The following is a 27,378-nucleotide window of genomic DNA, read 5'->3' on the forward strand; positions in this document are numbered from 1 at the left end:
AGAGAAACTATCTTGAACAAAGCCTGTACCCAGAGATGAAAGTAAGCCAGTACACCCCGGTACGGCTACCAGCAAGAGCCGGTGCACCGTACTGGGGCAGCCTGGCTTCCCCAGGGGGCAATTTAAAGGGCCTGGGGCTCCCAGCAGTGACTGGAGCCCCAGGCCCTTTAAATTGCCTCCAGAACCCTGCTGCTGGAGCCCTGGGGTAGCGGCTATAGGGCTGTGGCAGCTATTTAAAGGGCTCCCTGCTTCTACTGCCTGGGCCCTTTAAATAGCCACTGGAGCCCCGCCACCACTACTCCAGGGCTCCAGCAGCTATTTAAAGGACCGGGGCGGTAGAAGCAGGGGAGCCGCGGGCCCTTTAAATAGCCCCCGGAGCTCCAGGCTGCTGCTGCTACCCCGGTGGGACGGGGCACTTACCTTACAGGGTGGGCTGGGGCTGGCTCTGACCCCCTCAACCCCGCCCCTTCCGCCCTAGGCCCTGCCCCTTCCGGGGGCCAGAGCTGGCCCCAGAGTACTGGTAAGTCACTCAACTTACTTTCACCCCTGCTTGTACCTTATTAGATTAAGTTTTAGACCTTTAGATACATGTTTCCACTTATTTGCTTGTAACCCTTTCTAACTTTACTTCTTGTACATAGCATCACTCATCCTATGTCCTGTTAATATATTGGTTTTTGTTTTTTACTATAAACAAACTCAACGCTACATTCGAAGGGAAGGGTGTAATTACTCCAGTTAAGTTAATATGTTGTAATGTACTTTTGTCTCTGTAAAGGAGCAATGAACCTTATTATTTCTCTGATCTGTCCAAGTGAGGGTTGGACACTTCATGGCACATGATTTTGGGGGAAATTTGGGACTGGGAATGTTTTGAGGTCACCTTCTGGTTTTAACCTAGGCTGGTGGAAATCAGAATGGGGCTACAGACAGGCTTCTGAACTGGGGCTGTCTAGTACACAGACACTCATGGTGTGACCTGCCTGATTGTCAGCTGGTGCTGGTGTCCAGCTTGTGAGTCACAGCAGCAGGGCATTTCAGAAACCCATGGTTGCAAGGCAAGTGGTGACACAACCCCTTACTGGTCTGGATTGCACCCCAGAGTGTGACACATTCAGATAGTTTTTCTTTCCATATCACAAGTCAGCGGAAGGGTGGTATTGTGATGGAGCCAGTGGGCTGGGAGATCTGTGCTCAATTCCGCTTTGGCACAGACTTCCTGCGTGATCTTTGACAAATCCCCTAAACTCTCTGTATCTCAGTTCAACCACCCGTTGTCTATTTAGATTGTAAGCTCTTTGGGGCAGGAACTGTCTCATCGGATAGGCAGTGTTGCCAACTCACAATTTTATCACGTCTCATGCGATTTGTCCCCAGCTTTTAGAATTGTGCAATTACCTGAGAATCTCAGCACTTATTAAGAAACAAGTAAGTTTCCAGCCCTCATGGTTGCGGAGAGAAGTTTGAAAGCATCACATGAGCATATCCTAAAGATCAGAGGCCAAAAGGAAAATTACAAGGACCCAACATTTTTTAAAACCTCAGGATTCTTTTGCACCCAATTCATGATTTTTGAACACTTGGAGTTGGCACTACTGTATATGTATGTGCAGTACCTAGCATAATGGGGCCCTGATCTCAGCTGGGGCCTAGGCATAACTGTAATATTCCTAATAAGCCCTATTCTGTGGGATATGTCTTATGCCCCAATTCTGCATTTGGCTCTGCTAATACAGTGCCTTCCTCCTGTGTGGTGCCCTATAGAAGTCACTGAAGCGCCACAGGGCTCCACACCAGTAGATCCATTAGCAGGGTTGGGGCCTCAAAGAATAATTATCCTCAGACCACCTGAAAAGGGAGGGTGTTTATCCTTCAAGCATTCTTTAATTCACATGTATTACAAGTCATATTTCATTGTTTGTCTGGTCCAGGAGAGACAGCACTAGACTCTTGTCCACTTTTTTCCCACCTCAGTGTAGTTTCTCTCTCTCTCTCTCTCTGGGTGTGGATTTTTTGAGATAAAATTTGGCACTATCCATGGCAGCTCATCACAAGCACCTACTCCTGCTTCTGGCCCAACCCTACCAACTGAGTGGTGTCTCAGCTGATAGGAGAGTCCTTTTGCTCTTCCATTTTACCACCAAAGCTGCATAGAAGAGTTGCTGTGCTGTGGGGCAGTTGTAAAATTTCAGTCATGCTCTTGGGGGGAAAGTAGATCCTTGCAATGACTCTTTCTGCTCTGTGGCACCATTCTCATCTGGTACCAGCCTGCTTGCAATAAGCTACCTCTCCCTTTTTCCAGGTTAGATTTTCAAGACGAACTACTCTGCTGTCATTGCTCTAGAGTTGGTTGAAACATTTTCACTGACATTTCATTTAAGTGAAAAACCGGGAGAGGAGGGATAGTGAAAACTTTCCTGGCAAGTGTTGTCCTTTTTCTGACCAGCTGGTCACAACATTTTCATCTAAACAAAATGTTGATCCAAGGGTTCAAAACCCCTCACTCCCACCCCCAAAACCCCTCACATTTCTTTTGGTTTCTGAGCAGTTCCCCATTGTTCCCAGTAGCCTCCTTCTCCCTCTCTATATCACAAGAACACGTCTGTCATTTGGACCCTTTTGGAGCAGTATCTAATATTTTTCAGTACGTGTTTCCCCTGAGTCGTGCTCATTTACTAGAATGCATCATTGGCATGTTTTTCTTAAATGTAGATCTTCATTCCTATTCACTGCTACCTATCCTGCAACACAAGTATCAAAGCAAGGTAGCTGCTGCATCCTGGAGATCTCCTTTTTTAGACTATGGTGCAATGATTGGCTGTAATCTGTTCAGGGGAGTGGTCTCCTTTTGTGTGATTTATGCTGGGCTAAACATAACCTTATCTTTTCAGATAAGTGTTGTGGCAGGTGTGCACCATCACAAATCACCAGACGGTTTAAGTGAGAGATATGTTCCTACCTCTGTCACCTGCTTCAGCCCTTCTTATTCCGCTTTTTACCCATGCAACACAGAATTTGGCCACCTAGTTTGAAAATACTGGCCTCAAACCTTTTTGTGCCTCAGTTTCTGCATCTGTAAAAATAGAATAATACCACATACCTCACTGAGGGGTTCTGAGGCTTAATTCAGTAATGTTTGTAAAGTACTTTGAGATCCTTCAATGGAAAGGGCTACGTAAGTGCCAACTACAATATAAGTAAAATATGGTTGATCCAATTTGATTTGAGTCAATCCCAGTTAGGGTGACCAGACATCCCAATCTTATCGGGACCATCCTGAGATTAGGGGCTTTGTGTTATATACACACCTATTAAACCCAACCCCACCCCATCCCCCCGTGCCCCCTGAAAGAAAGTGTCCCGATTTTTCTCTCTTGATATCTGGTCACCCTAGTATCAATTCTCTTTTACTTCCATATCCTTGCCCTGGAGTCTATTTTGTTGCTCCAAAATAATGTTTAGTCTGTTAACAGGGTATGGGTGGAGGGCATGTGGGATGTAGCAGTGTGCTTTTCAATTAGGTTATGATAGAAAACAGTTTGGAGGACATCGAGGTCCTGGCAGGGACCATGCTACAGAAACAGAGGGATCCTGTACTCTTTTTTTTTTTTTTTAAAAATATGGTAAATGCCCATGAAAAGTGCTGGACTGATAGCACAGGAGACTATTTCCAGAATAGGAATATTGCAGGCTCCTCAAACGGCTCTGCCAAAATGACTCAGCTCTCACCAGGAGGGTAGTCCAGCTCCCATGCCCTGCCCTTTCCATCCTTGGGCTCTTCTTTGCATAGACTCCAATAAATGTGCCAGTCACTGCAAATCCGGTTGCTGGTTTTAGAGTTCTACGCTCCAGGCCTGTCTTTCTATTGACGGCAGTGGCTACTGGTTTGGGCTTTCTGAGACTCTCTGTGAAATAGCATTCCCAGATGCAAGTTTGGATATCATCCAAAGTACGGTAACTGTCTTCTTAACAAATAAGAACCAGAACCTCTTGTCATATAGAAACACAGTAGCAGGGGTATCAGCAACGAAAAGTGATAACAAGAAATCTTCTCAAACATGCTTTAACTACTTAATATCTAGCACTTGCACATCCAGCCGCAATGCTAAAGGATTTAAACAAGAGCAGCATGGAGCCCCTGCCTGTATAATAAAAACAAAGTCTGAAATTTTAAAGAATCAATTCTTAGTCTTTGGGGGCAATTGTATTAATTGGCCAGTTTGAGACCTCACCTGTCCCAGTAATCTCTCCTGTCCATCCCCATTCTTCCTTGAATGTAGTGAGCAGCTTTTTCTCTGAAGTCAAAGACTTGGCCCTTCCTGGAGGCCCAATCCAATTCCCATTGGAGGAAATTGAAAGAATTGACACATTAGGGCCTGACCCTGAAAGGTACTGACTCAATCCTATTTCCTTTATAGCTCCAAGTGTAGTTGTTCCATGTATGTCACGAGAACAGAACAAAATACCACCTGGTGAAGGAGCTGCATTTGGAGCATGTGGGCTGCCAGTTTGTTCACCCTCCAGTCTGCTTTAAGTTTGTAATACTGTTCTGCTGGGGCTCGGGGGAAAGCTCATTGAAGCTGGTGGGTGTAATAGCTGACTTTCATTCAGGACAGATGTAAGATGCAATTGAGTGCCTTTTGGAGTAAGACAGCTGAAACGTAAGAACATAAAAAAGGCCATAGTGGGTCAGACCTAAGGTCCATCCAGCCCAGTATCCTGTCTACTGACAGTGGCCAATGACAGGTGCCCTAAAGGGAGTGAACCTAACAGGTAATGATCCAGTGATCTCTCTTCTGCCATCAATCTCCACCCTTTGACAAACTGAGGCTAGGGACACCATTCCTTACCCATCCTGGCTAATAACCATTAATGGGCTTAACCTCCATGAATTTATCCAGTTCTCTTTTAAACCCTGTTATAGTCCTAGCCTTCACAACCGCCTCAGGCAAGGAGTTCCACAGGTTGACTGTGCGCTGAGTGAAGAAGAACTTCCTTTTACTTGTTTTAAACCTGCTGCCCATTAATTTCATTTGGTGGCCCCTAGTTCTTATATTATGGGAACAAGTAAATAACTTTTTCTTATTCACTTTCTCCACACCACTGATGATTTTATATACCTCTATCATATCCCCCCCTTAATCTCCTCTTTTCCAAGCTGAAAAGTCCTAGCCTCTTTAATCTCTCCTCATATGGGACCCCTTCCAAACCCCTAAGCATTTTAGTTGCCCTTCTCTGAACCTTTTACAATGCCAGTATTTCTTTTTTGAGATGAGGAAACCACATCTGTACACAGTATTCAAGATGTAGGCGTACCATGGATTTACATAAGGGCAATAAGATATTCTCCATCTTATTATCTATCCCTTTTTTAATGAGTCCTAACATCCTGTTTGCTTTTTTGACTGCTGCTGTACACTGCGGGGACGTCTTCAGAGAACTATCCACGATGACTCCAAGATCTTTTTCCTGATTAGTTGTAGCTAAATTAGCCCCCATCATATTGTATGTATAGTTGGGATTCTTTTTTCCAATGTGCATTACTTTACATTTATCCACATTACATTTCATTTGCCACTTTTGTTGCCCAATCACTTAGTTTTGTGAGATCAAAACAGAAATTAAAAGGTACAGCGACTAGAGTGAAATCCCTGCAAGCTGCATGGACACTTTTCAAAGACACCATAATAGAGGCTCAACTTAAATGTATACCCCAAATTAAAAAACACAGTAAAAGAACTAAAAAGAGCCACCATGGCTTAACAACCATGTAAAAGAAGCAGTGAGAGATAAAAAGGCATCTTTTAAAAAATGGAAGTCAAATCCTAGTGAGGTAAGTAGAAAGGAGCATAAACACTGCCAAATTAAATGTAAAAATGTAATAAGAAGAGCCAAAAAGGAGTTTGAAGAACAGCTAGCCAAAAACTCAAAAGGTAATAACGAAATGTTTTTTAAGTACATTAGAAGCAGGAAGCCTGCTAAACAACCAGTGGGGCCCCTGGACGATCGAGATACAAAAGGAGCACTTAAAGACGATAAAGTCATCGCAGAGAAACTAAATAAATTCTTTGTTTCCGTCTTCAAGGCTGAGGATGTTAGGGAGATTCCCAAACCTGAGTCATCTTTTGTAGGTGACAAATCTGAGGAATTGTTGCAGATTGAAGCGTCACTAGAGGAGGTTTTGGAATTAATTGAGTAACTTAACAGTAACAAGTCACCAGGACCAGATGGCATTCACCCAAGAGTTCTGAAAGAATTCAAATGTGAAATTGCGGAACTATTAACTATGGTTTGTAATCTGTCCTTTAAATCAGCTACTGTACCCAATGACTGGAAGATAGCTAATGTAACACTAATATTTAAGAAGGGCTCTAGAGATGATCCTGGCAATTACAGACCGGTAAGTCTAACGTCAGTACTGGGCACATTAGTTGAAACAACAGTAAAGAATAAAATTGTCAGACACATAGAAGAACATATATTGTTGCGTAAAAGTCAACATGGTTTCTGTAAAGGGAGATCATGTCTTACTAATCTATCAGAGTTCTTTGAAGGGGTCAACAAACATGTGGACAAGGGGTATCCAGTGGACATAGTGTACTTAGATTTCCAAAAAGCCTTTGACAAGGTCCCTCACCAAAGGCTCTTACATAAATTAAGTATCATGGGATAAGAGGGAAGATCCTTTCATGGATTGAGAACTGGTTAAAAGACAGGGAACAAAGGGTAGGAATAAATGGTAAATTTTCAGAATGGAGAGGGGTCACTAGTGGTGATCCCCAAGGTCAGTCCTAGGACCAATGCTATTCAATTATTCATAAATGATCTGGAGAAAGGGGTAAACAGTGAGGTGGCAAAGTTTGCAGAAACAATAGGAGCCAGTGCCCAAAATGCAGGCCACATACAAGGCTGGTCAGGAGCCAAGCTCTGTGGGCAGAGGGGTTCCACTGGGGCTGATAGGAGATGCAAAGGGCTGGGGATTGTTCTGGTAGAGCTGTGTGTGCATGTGTGGACAGAAGCAGCCAGAAACACCACAGAAGCAAGCAGAGAAGGCAGTAAAACCACAGCCAGAGAAGCACTTATTGTGTGACCCTAAGATAAAACTAACAGCTAAATATTTTTGGGTAGAGTGCTGGCTTGAATGAGGGTTGGCATATTGAGCAAGGAAACTACATTGTGTCTGATTTCTACTGTGTTTGGGGAGATGGGTTGTGATAAATGAAGTGGGGAGGTAGCTCCCTTTTACGGATACCCAGCCAGCTAGTTAGCTATAAAACTCCTGTTAGTAGCTGTTCTCTACTTGCTTTACCTGTAAAGGGTTAAAAAGTCCATAGGTAAAAGGAAGGGAGTGGGCACCTGACCAAAGAGCCAATGGGAAGGCTAGAACTTTTTAAAATTGGGGAAAAACTTCCCCTTTGTCTGTATGTGTTGTTCTCCCAGAGAGCAGAGACAGGGCTGGAACTATGCTGCTAAAAAGCTTTGGGCCACGTATGAAAATCATCAGATCATACCTAGAAACTATTCATTTGAAACCCCAGATATGTAAGTAGATCAGGAAATGTCTAGGAAGACGTGATTAGGTTTATCTCTTTTATTTCTTTATAGAATCATAGAATATCAGGGTTGGAAGGGACCTCAGGAGGTCATCTAGTCCAACCCCCTGCTCAAAGCAGGACCAATCCCCAACTAAATCATCCCAGCCAGGGCTTTGTCAAGCCTGACCTTAAAAACTTCTAAGGAAGGAGATTCCACCACCTCCCTTGGTAACGCATTCCAGTGTTTCACCACCCTCCTAGTGAAAAAATATTTCCTAATATCCAACCTAAACCTCCCCCACTGCAACTTCAGACCATTACTCCTTTTTCTGTCATCTGCTACCACTGAGAACAGTCTAGATCCATCCTCTTTGGAATCCCCTTTTAGGTAGTTGAAAGCAGCTATCAAATCCTCCCTCATTCTTCTCTTCCTCAGACTAAACAAACCCAGTTCCCTCAACCTCTCCTCATAAGTCATGTGTTCCAGTCCCCTAATCATTTTTGTTGCCCTCCGCTGGACTCTTTCCAATTTTTCCACATCCTTCTTGTAGTGTGGGGCCCAAAACTGGACACAGTACTCCAGATGAGGCCTAACCAATGTCGAATAGAGGGGAACGATCACGTCCCTCAATCTTCTGGCAATGCCCCTACTTATACATCCCAAAATGCCATTGGCCTTCTTGGCAACAAGGGCATACTGTTGACTCATATCCAGCTTCTCGTCCACTGTAACCCCTACGTCCTTTTCTGCAGAACTGCTGCCGAGCCATTTGGTCCCTAGTCTGTAGCAGTGCATGGGATTCTTCCGTCCTAAGTGCAGGACTCTGCGCTTGTCCTTGTTGAACCTCATCAGATTTCTTTTGGCCCAATCCTCTAATTTGTCTAGGGTCCTCTCTATCCTATCCCTACCCTCCAGCATATCTACCTCTCCTCCCAGTTTAGTGTCATCTGCAAACTTGCTGAGGGTGCAATCCACACCATCCTCCAGATCATTTATGAAGATACTAAACAAAACAGGCCCGAGGACCGACCCTTGGGGCACTTCACTTGATACCGGCTGCCAACTAGACATGGACGCATTGATCACTACCAGTTGAGCCCGACAATCTAGCCAACTTTCTATCCACCTTATAGTCCATTCATCCAGCCTATGCTTCTTTAACTTGCTGGCAAGAATACTGTGGGAGACCGTGTCAAAAGCTTTGCTAAAGTCAAGGAACAACATGTCCACTGCTTTCCCCTCATCCACAGAGCCAGTTATCTCAGTTTATGGCTTGTGGACTCCTCTGTGCTAACCCCAGGTGCTTTTGTTTTGCTTGTAACCTTTAAGCTAGACATCAAGAAGCTATCTTGATGCTTAATCCTTGTAACTGTCTTTTTTTTAAAAAAACCTAGCAAAAAGAAAATACATCTGGAATTTAGGCTTTCTTTTTGTTTTTAATAAAATTTACCTTTTTTAAGAACAGGATTGGATTTGTGTGTCCCTAAGAGGTTTCTGCATATGTTGTTTAGATAGCTGGTAGCAACGGCTGATTTCCTTTTTTTTCTTTCTCAGCTCTTCCTCCAGAGGAGGGGTGGAAGGGCTTGAGGATATTTTTGCACTTGGGAGGTGGCAGCATCTACCCATCCAAGGTCAGAGAAAAGCTGTAACCTTGGAAGTTTAATACAAGCCTGGAGTGGCCAGTATTAATTTTTAGAATCCTTGTGGGCCCCCACCTTCTGCACTCAAAATGCCAGAGTGGGGAATCAGCCTTGACATGGGTCTTTATCATGGGCAGCGCATCAACCCACCTTCTTCAGGGATGTTAGTTCCTGCCCGGCCCATTCTGCTCGAGACGCTGCCCCCACTCCATCTCCCACCCTGCCCGCTGGGGCCAGAGGAGCCCTGGCTGGCAAGCCCAAGCCATCCTGGCCCCAGCCTGCCCACCTGAGTAGCCCCAATCCCTGGCCAGCTGGAGAAGCCTTGAGCCCTGGCCCCCCGGAGGAACTCTGAGCCACACCACGGCCCAGCCTCGGGGCTGTGGAGGGGAGCATTAGTGGAGATTTGGGGAAGCTTAGTCTCCCCCCACCTCCATTATGTGCTGCCCCTGGTCTTTATTCTTTGTAAATAAATAGATTTTATCAAAGAAACACCTGACTACCATCAGTTTCTCCTCCTAACAGAAACAACCTGGAAGACCCTGAATATTGGCTAACCACTCAAGTCACAAGGAAGTGGGGAATCAGCTTAACAATATGGTATCTGAAAGCATACTGAAGGTTTTTCTCTCATACCGTCTATGACAGTCTGGCCAACAGCATCAGTTTCTGGCCACACCAAAATCTCTATGTTCAGGTTCCATGACAGCAGACAACTTGCAGTTCTAGCTTGAGTTTGCCCTTCAAAAAGGGAACAAAAAAGCAGGGGAAATCCCAACATTTTGGTCCCTATTGTCAATGAGTAAACAGAACAGCTGTCGCTAAGAACATAGTCACCTTCATTGATGTTGAAAACCCTTAAGAATAGACACCCCTCTTCATCTCCACCCCCAGAGCTTTATTATTATCCACGTGCATATCATTTATGAACAGCCTGAGAGCACACACTTCATTTCTGCCTGCTCCATCCAGATAATCTTCCCCATTTGTAAAATGTGCAAGAAAAGAAGCCATGCAACTCTATTAATGACAGGGGAAAGTCTAGTGCATGAAGGGATGCTCTTTGTTCATTCATCCTGTTCCAGGGTTGAACTATTTGGCCTCACTGAAGTCAGTGGGAGTTTTGTCATTGACTTAAATGGGGCCAGGCTTTCACCCAATGTGCGTACTGTGTCTCTGTGGATGCGCACACAAACACAAAGTTCATATGTTCTCTTAGGATCCATATTTTGGAGAACGATACACAAGCCTGATGAGCAGCCCATATCATGGCTGGCTATGTATGCTGTAAAAATTTGCCAAGCTTTGAAAACAAAAGAGATGGCAATAAATCGGGTTAGCAAATGACTCAGAGAACTTTTTATATTCAGGTGCATTTAGAAGAAACTACGTCTGCTCTTGACAGTGTCTCTTTAATTTCATTGCAAAATAATAAAATATTGAACAAACTGGAATTGTTCTCAGAGGATTTTTCCTTGTTGCTCTTCGTTATTGTTTCTTATTTCTCCTTCAAATGTTCTGCCTGTTCTTTGCAGTTATTTCTTTCCCCTCCATTCCCTTCACCTAGTTTCAATTAGATGTCCCTAGAAAGAGCAAAATATAAATGAAAACACCTGCCAGTTCAGATGAGTATAAATAGAGTAAAGCCTGTTTTCAACTAGAAATTCTTTGAGATTTCGCCTCTTTCTTTAAAGACATTTCTGATTCACTTATCTGTGGTTATGCAAATTACTTGCTGATGACTGTGAGCAAGGATTACTTCACTGAATAAAATTAGCAGGATCCTAATAACAACAAGAAGATATGTTTTACATTTGCACAGCACCTTTTGTTCTGTAGGACTTGCAAATAAAAAAAAATCACTAAAGTAGGACTTGCAAATAAAAAAAATCAATTCTCCTCTCACACTGATTTTACACCAGAATACTTCCATTGACTTGATTGGAGTCACTCCTATTTTATGCCACTGGAAATGAGGCGAGAATAAACACCAAAACTTTTTAGTCATTTGCTCCAGGGAAAGTCAATTCATTCTGGTCTCTCCTCTCCCCTTCACGAAAGATCTGAGCATGTTACTCATTGCTCTGTGGTTGCCTTGTTCCACCTTTATCTGAGAACACATGGGATCAAACAAGCATCCAATTTCGACTCACAGTGCCATCCACAGCCTCAGAAACAACTCTGACATCATAATCAAAAAGGCTGACAAAGGAGGTGCTGTCGTCATCATGAATAGGTCAGAGTATGAACAAGAGGCTACTAGTCAGCTCTCCAACACCACTTTCTACAAGCCATTACCCTCTGATCCCACTGAGAGTTACCAAAAGAAACTACAGCATTTGCTCAAGAAACTCCCTGAAAAAGCACAAGAACAAATCCGCACAGACACACCCCTGGAGCCAGGACCTGGGGTATTCTATCTGCTACCCAAGATCCATAAACCTGGAAATCCTGGACGCCCCATCATCTCAGGCATTGGCACCCTGACAGCAGGATTGTCTGGCTATGTAGACTCCCTCCTCAGGCCCTTCGTTACCAGCACTCCCAGCTATCTTCGAGACACCACCGATTTCCTGAGGAAACTACAGTCCATTGGTGATCTTCCTAAAAACACCATCCTAGCCACTATGGATGTAGAAGCCCTCTACACCAACATTCCACACAAAGATGGACTACAAGCCGTCAGGAACAGTATCCCCGATACTGTCACGGCTAACCTGGTGGCAGAACTTTCTGACTTTGTCCTGACCCATAACTATTTCACATTTGGTGACAATGTATACCTTCAAATCAGTGGCACTGCGATGGGTACCCGCATGGCCCCACAGTATGCCAACATTTTTATGGCTGACTTAGAACAACGCTTCCTCAGCTCTCGTTCCCTAATGCCCCTACTCTACTTGCGCTACATTGATGACATCTTCATCATCTGGACCCATGGAAAAGAAGCTCTTGAGGAATTCCACCATGATTTCAACAATTTCCATCCCACCATCAACCTCAGCCTGGACCAGTCCACACAAGAGATCCACTTCCTGGACACTACGGTGCTAATAAGCGATGGTCACATAAACACCACCCTATATCGGAAACCTACTGACCGCTATTCCTACCTACATGCCTCTAGCTTTCATCCAGATCATACCACTCGATCCATTGTCTACAGCCAAGCGCTATGATATAACCGCATTTGCTCCAACCCCTCAGACAGAGACAAACACCTACAAGATCTCTATCATGCATTCCTACAACTACAGTACCCACCTGCTGAAGTGAAGAAACAGATTGACAGAGCCAGAAGAGTACCCAGAAGTCACCTACTACAGGACAGGCCCAACAAAGAAAACAACAGAACGCCACTAGCCATCACCTTCAGCCCCCAACTAAAACCCCTCCAACGCATCATCAAGGATCTACAACCTATCCTGAAGGACGAGCCATCGCTCTCTCAGATCTTGGGAGACAGACCAGTCCTTGCTTACAGACAGCCCCCCAATCTGAAGCAAATACTCACCAGCAACCACACACCACACAACAGAACCACTAACCCAGGAACCTATCCTTGCAACAAAGCCCGTTGCCAACTCTGTCCACATATCTATTCAGGGGATACCATCATAGGGCCTAATCACATCAGCCACACCATCAGAGGCTCGTTCACCTGTGCATCTACCAATGTGATATATGCCATCATGTGCCAGCAATGCCCCTCTGCCATGTACATTGGCCAAACTGGACAGTCTCTACGTAAAAGAATGAATGGACACAAATCAGACGTCAAGAATTATAACATTCAAAAACCAGTTGGAGAACACTTCAATCTCTCTGGTCACTCGATCACAGACCTAAGAGTGGCTATACTTCAACAAAAAAGCTTCAAAAACAGACTCCAACGAGAGACTGCTGAATTGGAATTAATTTGCAAACTGGATACAATTAACTTAGGCTTGAATAGAGACTGGGAATGGATGAGTCATTACACAAAGTAAAACTATTTCCCCATGGTATTTCTCCCTCCCACCCCACCCCCCACTGTTCCTCTGATATTCTTGTTAACTGCTGGAATTAGCCTACCTGCTTGTCACCATGAAAGGTTTTCCTCCTTCCCCCCCCTGCTGCTGGTGATGGCTCATCTTAAGTGATCACTCTCCTTACAGTGTGTATGATAAACCCATTGTTTCATGTTCTCTGTGTGTGTGTATATAAATCTCTCCTCTGCTTTTTCCACCAAATGCATCCGATGAAGTGAGCTGTAGCTCACGAAAGCTTATGCTCTAATAAATTTGTTAGTCTCTAAGGTGCCACAAGTACTCCTTTTCTTTTTGCGAATACAGACTAACACGGCTGCTACTCTGAAACCTGTGATTATGCAAGGCACTGAATTTAGCCGTATAGAGTGGAAATCTGTCAACTTCATGAAAAAACTCGCACAGATACAGACAGACATAATCTTCCTCTCTAAATGCAAACAGATGGACATCATACCGAAAGGACTGAAGGTAAAAAATCCATTACAATCTACATACCACACAGACTATGCTGACAGCTTGTGCCACACACTCTCAAGGAAACTGCGGAACCACCTGATCAACATCCTCTACAGCAAACAGGGAAAGATTAAGAATGAGCTCTCAAAACTGGATACTCTCATAAAGAACCAACCTTCCACACAAACTTCCTCGTGGCTGGACTTTACAAAAACTAGACAAGCCATTTACAAAACACACTTTGATTCTCTACAAAAGAAAAAGGACACTAAGCTATCTAAACTACTATATGCCACAAGGGGCCACAACAATGGTTCCCGTAACCCACCCAGCAATATTGTTAATCTATCCAACTATACTCTTAGCCCAGCGGAAGAATCTGTCCTATCTCGGGGCCTCTCCTTTTGCCCCTCCACCCCCACGAACATGATACAGTTCTGTGGTGACCTAGAATCCTATTTTCGACGTCTCAGACTCAAGGAATATTTCCAACACACCTCTGACCAACATATTAACCCACAGAGACCTTCCTGCCAACACTACAAAAAGAAGGATTCTAGGTGGACTCCTCCTGAAGGTCGAAACAGCAGCCTGGATTTCTACATAGACTGCTTCCGCCGACGTGCACGAGCTGAAATTGTGGAAAAGCAGCATCGCTTACCCCATAACCTCAGCCATGCAGAACACAGTGCCATCCACAGCCTCAGAAACAACTCTGACATCATAATCAAAAAGGCTGACAAAGGAGGTGCTGTTGTCATCATGAATAGGTCAGAGTATGAACAAGAGGCTACTAGACAGCTCTCCAACACCACTTTCTACAAGCCATTACCCTCTGATCCCACTGAGAGTTACCAAAAGAAACTACAGCATTTGCTCAAGAAACTCCCTGAAAAAGCACAAGAACAAATCCGCACAGACACACCCCTGGAGCCAGGACCTGGGGTATTCTATCTGCTACCCAAGTTCCATAAACCTGGAAATCCTGGACGCCCCATCATCTCAGGCATTGGCACCCTGACAGCAGGATTGTCTGGCTATGTAGACTCCCTCCTCAGGCCCTTCGTTACCAGCACTCCCAGCTATCTTCGAGACACCACCGATTTCCTGAGGAAACTACAGTCCATTGGTGATCTTCCTAAAAACACCATCCTAGCCACTATGGATGTAGAAGCCCTCTACACCAACATTCCACACAAAGATGGACTACAAGCCGTCAGGAACAGTATCCCCGATACTGTCACGGCTAACCTGGTGGCAGAACTTTGTGACTTTGTCCTGACCCATAACTATTTCACATTTGGTGACAATGTATACCTTCAAATCAGTGGCACTGCGATGGGTACCCGCATGGCCCCACAGTATGCCAACATTTTTATGGCTGACTTAGAACAACGCTTCCTCAGCTCTCGTTCCCTAATGCCCCTACTCTACTTGCGCTACATTGATGACATCTTCATCATCTGGACCCATGGAAAAGAAGCTCTTGAGGAATTCCACCATGATTTCAACAATTTCCATCCCACCATCAACCTCAGCCTGGACCAGTCCACACAAGAGATCCACTTCCTGGACACTACGGTGCTAATAAGCGATGGTCACATAAACACCACCCTATATCGGAAACCTACTGACCGCTATTCCTACCTACATGCCTCTAGCTTTCATCCAGATCATACCACTCGATCCATTGTCTACAGCCAAGCGCTACGATATAACCGCATTTGCTCCAACCCCTCAGACAGAGACAAACACCTACAAGATCTCTATCATGCATTCCTACAACTACAGTACCCACCTGCTGAAGTGAAGAAACAGATTGACAGAGCCAGAAGAGTACCCAGAAGTCACCTACTACAGGACAGGCCCAACAAAGAAAACAACAGAACGCCACTAGCCATCACCTTCAGCCCCCAACTAAAACCCCTCCAACGCATCATCAAGGATCTACAACCTATCCTGAAGGACGAGCCATCGCTCTCTCAGATCTTGGGAGACAGACCAGTCCTTGCTTACAGACAGCCCCCCAATCTGAAGCAAATACTCACCAGCAACCACACACCACACAACAGAACCACTAACCCAGGAACCTATCCTTGCAACAAAGCCCGTTGCCAACTCTGTCCACATATCTATTCAGGGGATACCATCATAGGGCCTAATCACATCAGCCACACCATCAGAGGCTCGTTCACCTGTGCATCTACCAATGTGATATATGCCATCATGTGCCAGCAATGCCCCTCTGCCATGTACATTGGCCAAACTGGACAGTCTCTACGTAAAAGAATGAATGGACACAAATCAGACGTCAAGAATTATAACATTCAAAAACCAGTTGGAGAACACTTCAATCTCTCTGGTCACTCGATCACAGACCTAAGAGTGGCTATACTTCAACAAAAAAGCTTCAAAAACAGACTCCAACGAGAGACTGCTGAATTGGAATTAATTTGCAAACTGGATACAATTAACTTAGGCTTGAATAGAGACTGGGAATGGATGAGTCATTACACAAAGTAAAACTATTTCCCCATGGTATTTCTCCCTCCCACCCCACCCCCCACTGTTCCTCTGATATTCTTGTTAACTGCTGGAATTAGCCTACCTGCTTGTCACCATGAAAGGTTTTCCTCCTTCCCCCCCCTGCTGCTGGTGATGGCTCATCTTAAGTGATCACTCTCCTTACAGTGTGTATGATAAACCCATTGTTTCATGTTCTCTGTGTGTGTGTATATAAATCTCTCCTCTGCTTTTTCCACCAAATGCATCCGATGAAGTGAGCTGTAGCTCACGAAAGCTTATGCTCTAATAAATTTGTTAGTCTCTAAGGTGCCACAAGTACTCCTTTTCTTTTTGCGAATACAGACTAACACGGCTGCTACTCTGAAATCTGAAACCACTGTTGCTCTGCATTAGTTGGCAGGATATATCTGCCCACTCTGGCCTGAGTTTGCAGTCTCCCTAAAATTTGTCCTTAGAAAACCCTAATATCTCTTGTGCCACCCTAGGCTTTGAAGCTCTCTTCCTCATGCTTCTTTAGGTTTTGTAGGTATTTGCCATCTGTTTTGTCTCAATTCCTGAGAAGCAATTTCCTTCTTTACTTGAGTGTAATCCCAGACCTATTTAATCCTGGACCTATTCCCCCAGCAGGTTTTTTGATTGATTGTTTTGTTTTTTAAAACAGGAACTCCTTTTCATTACCTGGGCAAGAAAGAATGTCTCTGTAGGCTGTGGTTAAGGTACTTTCCTGGAAAGGTGGGGACACCCAGATTCCAGTCCCTGCTCCAATGACAATTTAATTATATATACAAAGTCAAACAGCTTCAACAGGAGAGATTGAGAGAGACCTACCCCAAGATCTCCTATAGCATGGTGGTTAGGAAGTCTGGAGCAGGCTGTAGCTAGGATGTGGAAAACCTATGTTCATGTTTTAGCCACTGGACTACAGGGAATAAGGGTACTGCCTCCTCTATTTTGTGAATGGTGCCTACGTCTTTGTGAACCTAGCTTGAAAAAAAAATCAAAACTTTTTTTCAAAAATGTTGAAATTATTCATTTTAGTCATTTAAAAAAAATCAACCAAAATAATTTGAATCTGCATTTTTTGGTGAAAAAGATGTTGGCTGAATCATTTCACCCAGCTGCAATCAGAATCTGCTGTGTTGCCTATTCTATTACAAGGGCTCTCCTTGGATTAAAAAACAGAAGTATGTTAATAGTAACATTCTTTTCACAGTTTTTGCCGTGTTTTATGTATCCAGTGCATTAGGCTAGTGACGTGGCAGAGTGCTAAGCACTCTGATAAGAAGGTAGGACTTGATCAGAAATCAGTGGGAGTCTTTTGACTGACTTCAATGGGTATTGGATCACATCCTGAGGCATGAAAGGTAAAATATCATGCCACAAGTTTGGAATTTTTGTTTTGGGACCCTTGAAGAGAAAAATCAAACACTTTTTGTACTGTACATGGAATTATAGTTCCAGATTGGTGGCTCTAGGGAAGCAGTCAGTATTTATCTGACAGGCACTTAATTAGATTAGGATGGCTTTAAATAAGACAGCAATAATCAGCTCAGACTCCTCCTACACAGACCTGTGGGTCTGTAAAGAAAAGTATCTTTCCTTGCTGTTAACAAGACTACAAAGAGCTTTAGCAGTTAAAAAGGAAGAAATAGAAACCAAAGTACATAGTTTAAATTTAAAATGGGATTCAATGCCTTGGAGGACCACATAGGCAGAAAATATCAGCTCTTTTCAAGTGGTTTCAGAATGGTTAATTTCCCCTTCAAGTCCTCATTCACTGCTAAAATATTCTTGTCATTTCAAAGCCTGGCTTCAGAAAAGAAAGACAACACATTCCTTCCCAGAGCAGGAAAGCGTTTTTTTCTAGAAAGGAAGAAGAAAAACCACCCAAGATACACATTCTTGATATATTAGGCCAGATTTCCCCTTGCCCAGCCCCTTATGTATTCATTTGCACCAGCGCAGAACAGCTATGACATGATACAATTAGGATGTGGTAGTATTTTACCCACACTTGGCATTGACATAAGTGACTACCCCAGGTGCAGGGCTCTGGAGAACAAAAAGTCTTTAGAACAGGACAACTAGGAGTGAAGAAGACTGGGTTCTGTTCCCAGCTCTGCTACTAACGTGCTCTAAAACCTTGGACAAGTTATATAACCTCTCTGTACAATTGACCAACTGGAAAAAGAGCATAATAATATCTTTACTTCATAGTAAAAAGAAAAGGAGGATTTGTGGCACCTTAGAGGCTAACAAATTTATTTGAGCATAAGCTTTCGTGAGGCTTATGCTCAAATAAATTTGTTAGTCTCTAAGGTGCCACAAGTCTTCCTTTTCTTTTTGCGATACAGACTAACACGGCTGCTACTCTGAAACCTACTTCATGGTGTTAGTAAAGCACTTTGTGATCCTCAGATGAAAGGTGCTATAAACAGACATTAATGGGAACAGCTTACAATAAGGATTTCACCAGCACCACTGCCATCCTTACACAGTTGCTCAGAGGGCTACCTGAAGCTTAGTGCTGACTGCTGTGGGAAGCATGGGGGTTGAATGCCAACCAGATGCAAATGGGAAAGGAGAGATTAGGTGGAGCTAGGGCTAATTACAAGATCATTTACTATTAATACTCACAGAATTTATCACAATCTGTTTTAAATGAGAGAGGAAATACTGGCGTGGCTGAAACACTGAGTCTACACTATCTCCAGTTTGTGTGTCCAAAAATGTCATGAGATATTTACATTTCATTTGTGTGTCCTCCTTTTAGAAATGGAAGAAACATGTGGAATTGGGATATGAGTGACTAGGTCAGCCAGATGGGCATGAGGTAGGAAGGGATTTTCTTCTCTCTCTCTCTTCAGACTAATCTTAAGACAAAATTGTGTGCACCTTGACTAACAGGAACTGAATGAGAAATCTATGTAGTAACTTGGATTAGATATTAAAAGTAGTTGAGCAAAGGATATGCTAAAGGAAGAATTAAGACATTGAAGATGTTAAGATAGGCTGAATTCCACAATAGCCTCTGAAGAGTAGTTACCTAACAGATGCCAGTACATCATTACGTACAGGGTCAGTGAAACCTCACTTGAATTCAAAGAAGTCCTTGTATTAGGCCAAAAGAATATAGTAAAGCATCTAAGTACTGTATTATTGCAATATTTGTCACAGGAAATGTGCCTTTAGAGTAAACACTGAGTTACTTTCCCCAATGCCAGTAATGCAACATTTGAAAGAAAAAAACTAACATAGGCTCCTCTTGTTAACATATTGTATAAAACTGTTATTTTAACATACACAAGCAGTATTGCAGCAACTGCCCCAGTAACAATGGCAATAAGTGAAAACCACTTTCCAGTGAATGCATCTGATGAAGTGAGCTGTAGCTCACGAAAGCTTATGCTCAAATAAATTTGTTAGTCTCTAAGGTGCCACAAGTACTCCTTTTCTTTTTTTCTATTACCAAAGACTAAGATTTTGTCATGGAAGTCACGGAATCCGTGACTTCTAGAGACCTCCATGACATTTTCCTCTTCAGTCCCGAGGCAGCATGGCTGGAGGTGTCAGCTGGTGGGGGCTCAGCAGGTCTCAGCTGACATGCAATGGGGTACCCTGCAGCTCCTAACTGCTCTGGGTGGCAGAGAGACCCCACAGCTCCGAGCCACGACAGGCGCCCGGGGGTGGGGGGGAGAGAACCTGGCAACTCCCAGCTGGCAATGGCAGCAGGAGGACACCATGCTCTCAGCCACCATGGGCAGTGGGGGGGGGGAGGGCTTAGAGCCCTAGCAGCCATGGGTGCTGGACCCTCCTCCCTTCCCATTTTGTCATAGTCATTTTTAGTAAAAGTCAGGGATAAATCATGGGCTTCCGTGAATTTTTGGTTATTGCCTGTGACCTGTCCATGATTTTTACTAAAAATAACTGTGATGAAATCTTAGCCTTAATTATAACTAGGGCTCTCAAGCTATTAAAAAAACCAATCATGATTAATCGCACTGTTAAACAATAATAGAATACCATTTAAATTTTTTGGATGTCTTCTACATTTTAAAATATATTGCTTTCAATTACAACACATAATATAAAGTGTACTGTGCTCACTTTATATTTATTTTTGACTATAAGTATTTGCACTATAAAAAAAACAAAAGAAATTGTATTTTTTCAATTCATCTAATACAAGTAGTGTACTGCAATCTCTTTATCATGAAAGTTGAATTTACAAATGTAGAATTATGTACAAAAAAATTTCAAAAATAAAACAATGTAAAATTTTAAAGCCTGCAAGTCCACTCAGACCTTCTTCTTGTTCAGCCAATTGATCAGACAAACAAGTTTGTATACATTTGTAGGCGATAATGCTTCCTGCTTCTTGTTTACAATGTTACCTGAAAGTGAGAAGAGGCATTCTCATGGCACTGTTGTAGGCGTCGTCGTAATATATTCACATGCCAGATGCGCTAAAGATTCATATGGCCCTTCATACTTCAACCACCATTCCAGAGGACATGCATCCATGCTAATGACGGGTTCTGCTCAATAACAATCCACAGCAATGCAAACCGATGCATGTTCATTTTCATTATCTGAGTCAGATGCCACCAGCAGAAGGTTGATTTTCTTTTTTGGTGGTTCAGGTTCTGTAGTTTCCGCATTGGAGTGTTGCTCGTTTAAGACTTCTGAAAGCAAGCTCCATACCTTGTCCCTCTCAGATTTTGGAAGGCACTTCAGATTCTTAAATGTTGGGTCAAGTGCCGTAGCTATCTTTAGAAATCTCACATTGGTATCTTGTTTGTGTTTTGTCAGATCTGCAGTGAAACAGTTCTTAAAATGAAATGTGCTGGGTCATCATCTGACACTGCTATAACATGAAATATATGGTAGAATGAAGGTAAAACAGAGCAGGAGACATACAATTCTCCCCCAAGGAGTTCAGTCACAAATTTAATTAACACATTATTTTTTTAATGAGCGTCATCAGCATGGAAGCATGGCCTCTGGAATGTTGGCTGAAGCATGAAGGGCCATACAAATGTTTAGCATATCTGGCACGTAAATACCTACAAAAGTGCCATGCAAATGCCTGTTTTCACTTTCTGGTGATATTGTAAATAAGAAGAGAACAGCATTATCTCCTGTAAATGTAAACAAACTTGTTCGTTTTAGCGATTGGCTGAACAAGAAGTAGGACTGAGTGGCCTTGCAGGCTCTGAAGTTTTATGTTGTTTTGTTTTTGAGTGTAGTTATGTAACAAAAAAACTCTACATTTGTAAGTTGCACTTTTACGACAAAGAGATTGCACTACATTACTTGTATGAGGTGAACAGAAAAATATTATTTCTTTTATCATTTTTACAGTGCAAATATTTATAATAAAATACACTTTGATTTCAATTACAACACAGAATAAATATAAAAATGTAGAAAAACATCCAAAATATTTAATAAATTTCAATTGGTATTCTATTGTTTAACAGAGCAATTAAAACTGCGATTAATCGCGATTAATTTTTTTGAGTTAATTGCGTGAGTTAACTGAGATTAATCGACAGCCCTAATTATAATCCCTATTTTTACATGCTTATAACATTCCAGAACAGTCACTTACAGTATTGGAATGTTCCTTGCTTGCTCTCTGCATAGTGATGAATATTGTGGAAAAGACTGAGCTGTAGGGGCTGAGCAGTACTTCCCCTGCACTTGCTTGTCTGGGTAACTGGGCTGTGGTTCCAAGCATCAGATCTGAAAGCGAGGAAACTATGTCCACCATGCTATCATGGCTCCTGCTAGTGCCCAGGTAACATGGAAAAGGAAATAGCCTGACTGAAATGTGGAGGGGTGAGAAGGCACCAATGGAAGAGTGAGGCTATGTCTACACTTAAAACACCACAGTGGCTCAGCTGCAGCAGTGCTTCAGGGTAGACACCCACTACAGTGATGGGAGAGGTTCTGCTGTTGCTGTAGTTAATTCACCTCCCCCAGAGGTGGTAGTTAGGTTGATGGAAGAATTCTTCCATTGATCTAGCTCTGTCTTCACCAGGAGTTAGGCCAGTTTAACTACAGCACTCAGGGGTGTGGTTTTTTCATGCTCCTGAGTGACATAGTTTTGCTGATACAAGTTTTCAGTCTAGACCACCCCTCAGGCAGGATCCAGAGGATTGGGAGAGGGGAGAAGGAGATAGACAGGAACCCATGAGGAGTAGGAAGAAGACTGAGACAAGAACCAGCAGGATGTGGGGGAGAGGGAAGACTGGGACAGGAGCCACTGGGTGATGAGTGGAACAGGAACAGGCTGGAGAGGACAAGTGTAAATGGGATCAGACTTGGGGGAGGGGTACAGGTGCAGAAGGGTCTGTAATCACTAGATTGTACTGCTCTTCAGAACCTGGAACTGAAACCAGAATTTCCAAATCCCAATATTTCTCTGCTGTGACCAATAGATGTGAGACCCATTGGAAAAATGTGTGTTTCTTTGCCTTTACAATGAAGTTAACAGCCTACTCAGTTAGTTTAAGTGACAGAGGTATGTGCTGTGGATCTAAAGGTCTCAGCTCTGCTATTGAGCCCTGTGGGGGTCAGTATGGTTCCACATGATGGAATCTGCTGGGTTTTTTGTTTGTTTGTTTTGATTTGTTGTTAGGAAATTACTTAAAAAATACTATGTTAAAAGAATGCTAAAGTTGCAAAGTCAAGCACTCAAAAGTTAGGAAATGCCAATATTAAGGCTGTCCATGCATGGATATATAGAGTTTGCTTATTATAGAAGCTTCTATTACCTTTTGAAGCTTAAGATTGGAACTCATTTGTGTGTATATGTTTACCTGCTTTAACCTTGTATATAACTCGCTTATTTCCTTTTCCTACTTAATAAATCTTTACATAGCCAATTTGGGGGTTGTGTCCTGCTTCTTTACAATCTGCCCGGAGGTTGGTATTCATGCTCTTGAGCCACTGTAGGACAGCTTTCAGAGTAGCAGCCGTGTTAGTCTGTATTCGCAAAAAGAAAAGGAGTACTTGTGGCACCTTAGAGACTAACAAATTTATTAGAGCATAAGCTTTCGTGAGCTACAGCTCACTTCATCGGATGCATTTGGTGGAAAAAACAGAGGAGAGATTTATATACACACACACAGAGAACATGAAACAATGGGTTTATCATACACACTGTAAGGAGAGTGATCACTTAAGATAAGCCATCACCCACAGCAGGGGGGGGAAAGGAGGAAAACCTTCCATGGTGACAAGCAGGTAGGCTAATTCCAGCAGTTAACAAGAATATCAGAGGAACAGTGGGGGGTGGGGTGGGGGGGGAGAAATACCATGGGGAAATAGGAAGCGTTGTTCTAAGTCAGCCATAAAAATGTTGGCATACTGTGGGGCCATGCGGGTACCCATCGCAGTGCCGCTGATTTGAAGGTATACATTGTCACCAAATGTGAAATAGTTATGGGTCAGGACAAAGTCACAAAGTTCTGCCACCAGGTTAGCCGAAAAAGCTTCAAAAACAGACTCCAACGAGAGACTGCTGAATTGGAATTAATTTGCAAACTGGATACAATTAACTTAGGCTTGAATAGAGACTGGGAATGGATGAGTCATTACACAAAGTAAAACTATTTCCCCATGGTATTTCTCCCCCCCACCCCACCCCCCACTGTTCCTCTGATATTCTTGTTAACTGCTGGAATTAGCCTACCTGCTTGTCACCATGGAAGGTTTTCCTCCTTCCCCCCCCTGCTGCTGGTGATGGCTCATCTTAAGTGATCACTCTCCTTACAGTGTGTATGATAAACCCATTGTTTCATGTTCTCTGTGTGTGTGTATATAAATCTCTCCTCTGTTTTTTCCACCAAATGCATCCGATGAAGTGAGCTGTAGCTCACGAAAGCTTATGCTCTAATAAATTTGTTAGTCTCTAAGGTGCCACAAGTACTCCTTTTCTTTTTGTAGGACAGCTTGACACTCCTGACTGCAAATGACATCAATGAGATCTGGGCTTTGAACGTATAAACTGCTATAAAAATGCTACAAGCAATGAAAAAAATCAAGCTCTAGATCAGGAAACATGGGGGGGTTTCTCCCGGGCCCCGTACCCCCCTAAGGATGGCCTTGTTCACCACATTAGTCACTGAACAGCCATTGCTGATAAACAGACATCTCCAACTTGCTTTCGGTCTCCCCAAGTCACACTCCACCTTCTCTAAACCAGGGATTCTAGCAACAAATTTTTTGGTGGCCTCAGAGTGCAGCCACTAACTCTTGCTGGTGGCCACACTGACACTTTTTCCTAAAATACTTCATTAACTTTAGGAAAAAACCATTAAATATGCACAGACACACAGCAAAATCATTATAATTTATATATGGAGGGTTTTTGGGGAAATTTATAATAAAAAAATTCTGTGAAAATTATATTTGTGGGACTATGGGAGGCAGCGGGGGCCTGTGGTGATGGGGGGGATGGATGCAGGGCCAGGAAGGCGGTGTTTGCTGCCATGCGGCCAGGGCCGGGGCCCAGAGCCCGGAGCCAGGGACAGAAGCTGCGAGGCTGGAGCCAGGGATTGGAGCCTTTGGGTCAGCGCCCAAGGCCACTGCCTGCCGCCATACAGCCAGAGCCCAGAACTGGGTGCTGGAGCCCAGGACTGCATGGCTGGAGCCAGCACTCGCTGCTACACAGCCAGGACTAGGGGTCGGCACCTGGAGTCAGCTCCCGCCGCTACATGGCCGGAGCCTGGGACCAGAGCTGTGGGTTGGCGTCTGCTGCCATGCTGCTGGGGCAGAGGATCAGCATCGGGGCCACGTGGCCAGAGCTGGGGGTCAGCACCTGCCACTGTGCAGCTGGAGCCAGGGGTTGGCACTCGAAGCCACGCAGTCAGAGCCCACTGCTGCACGGCCAGAACTGGGGGTCGGCGCCTGGGGCCAGCGCCTGCCATTGGGCAGCTAGAATTTGGGGCCAGAGGCCAAAGCCCCACGGCTGGAGCCGGGGGTTGGCACCCAAAGCCCCCTGGTTGGAACCCACTGCCGTGCATCTGGGAGGTCGATGCCTGGAGCCAGTGCCTGCCACTGCGCACCTGGAGCCAGGGACAGCTGGAACCAGGGGCTGGAGGCTGGAGGCCAGGTTGTGTGGCTGGAGCTGGGGAGTCAGTACCTTCTGCCCTGCGGTTGGAGCCCCAGGCCGCATGGCCAGGCTCCCAAAGTCCCATTGCTGGAGCCTACCGCCCAACCCTCCCTTCCCCCAAGGTGAGTTAAGAACTCACCTTGCTCCTGCAGCATTGTGCCCCCGTTGTCTCCAGAGGCAGTGCAAGATGGCATATCCTGGAACAATGGGGGAGGATGAGAGAGGGGCCAATGCTTCCCCCACAACCACATCACTGCCCAGGAGGCTGTCATGGCTGCACGTAAAGCCCCTGGTGGCTGCATGCGGCCACAGTGGCCACATTTGACAAATGCTGCTCTAGACACTGCTCCAAGTGGCAGCATGTGCCACTCCCCTAATATAACTGCTGCTATTACAGTAACAAATAGACAACCATTATGGTATTCCACCTTTATCATCCATGTCAGAATGCTGCAATCTATGTAAGAGTTTAATTCTACACACACTCTCAACAGATCACTCTGGAGATCTCGGAAAACTTTTGTAAAACAGCAATTAATGTACCTTTGGGCTGATTGATGACAATAAAAGGTATTTCCAGAAGTAAGTTCCCAACATAGAGCCAAATCCAATGCACAATAAAGTCTATGGATAGACTTTGTTAATTTCAATGGTACTAAATCAGGACCTAATCTTTTCAGACTATTTGGAATGGTTACTTGAAATTTAGCCATGCTGATCAGAAACTTTGAACGTTAGAAATCAATCTGAAAATCTTGTGTGTGCACACTTTATTTATTGATCTGCATTTCTGTACTTCCTGGTTTCTCTTAAGAAAAAATACCAGATGAACCACTTCTCTTACCTTTTAGTGTATCCATTCCAGTCCTAGCCCAAACCAGGAAGTATAGGCCTGAGAAAACTGCATTGGAGGGAAATGTTAAGTACATATTTTAGAACCTCAAAATTTTCTTCTGATTGTGTTTTGATCAAAGATTCAGGTGTATTCATATTTTATCCATACTAATTTACATGTCCTTTTTGTAAATCATTCACCAATTTATAGAACCCTTTCTTTGGTAAAACTTGTAAATGGAAAACCAGTGTGAAGCTCTCTCTGTGAAACTGATCCTGAATCTAATGTCTGTTAAATAAGCATGTTAACATCAAACAAGTGTATTTGGGCCTTTCCCCATCTGTTACTAAACATTTTATACTCTGAAAACATAATTCTTTATAATTTCTGACTTCTGTAAGGTTTTGCTAGTGTTGATCACAAAATGTTTTATTATAGATAAATTTTGATTATGGGTTTGTGACTTAGCTAGTGACAATGAGTCTCATGATACCTCCAGTAGCTAGCTAGATAAAGGAATACATGCAAGCCTAAATCTACAGAAAGATAAAATGTTTAAGAAATGTTTGTTGGTGCAGACTGGGCCGTAGATGTGGAGATGAGTGGCAATAGCCTCTCAATAGATTAACTGGAAACTAGCCTAATTATAATCCCAGTGGTCAACCTCTGCAAGTTTTTCCCCAAAAGAAACAGCTCTTCCTAAACTTTGTATACAAACATCATTCCAGAGTAAAAACTTTCTGGGAAATTTTACAAAAATCAGAAGAGAAGTTTTAAAGTTTTGGGGATCTTAAGAATTTAACTGACATTCAATTTTGAAAGATTTTCTAATGGGGGATGTGTGTGCATAAAAGCGGGTTCATGAAATGTGCAAAATGGTCTGGTCTAGAAACTCCAAATGTTTTGTTTTGTACACCTTGCTGAGAAGTGCCTTTTAGCATTTGGGGTGGAGGAGTTTGATGGGGAAATTATGCAGATACATCAAAACAGCCTGCAATACTCTGCACAAATTAAGCATGGAAGAGATTAATTCGGGGCTGATTAAAGCAAGGTTATAAAAAGGGGAAATTTGAGGAGAAAAGGAAGAGACAATGCTTACCTAGCTATGCTGCGGAGTAAGGAAGCAACATAATTGGAAGGGCAATATACAGTTAATTGCAGTGTTATTGTAGTCATGCTGGTTCCAGCAATATGAGAGAGACCAGGTGGCTGAGGCAATCTCTTTTACTGGAC

General features: G+C 43.6%; 1 long non-coding RNA gene across 1 annotated transcript in view; it reads right to left on the bottom strand.

The window, feature by feature from the left end:
* Window positions 1–10,631: 10,631 nt before the first annotated feature.
* LOC122460030 overlaps window positions 10,632–27,378 on the bottom strand; it is a 57,676-nt gene continuing 40,929 nt past the window's right edge. Inside the window, exon 3 of the long non-coding RNA XR_006281070.1 lies at window positions 10,632–10,756. This is a non-coding gene — a long non-coding RNA (uncharacterized LOC122460030). The remainder of the gene's footprint in view (window positions 10,757–27,378) is intronic.

The sequence above is a fragment of the Dermochelys coriacea genome, chromosome 4 (genome assembly GCF_009764565.3).
Source record: "Dermochelys coriacea isolate rDerCor1 chromosome 4, rDerCor1.pri.v4, whole genome shotgun sequence".
Taxonomy (NCBI): domain Eukaryota; kingdom Metazoa; phylum Chordata; order Testudines; family Dermochelyidae; genus Dermochelys; species Dermochelys coriacea.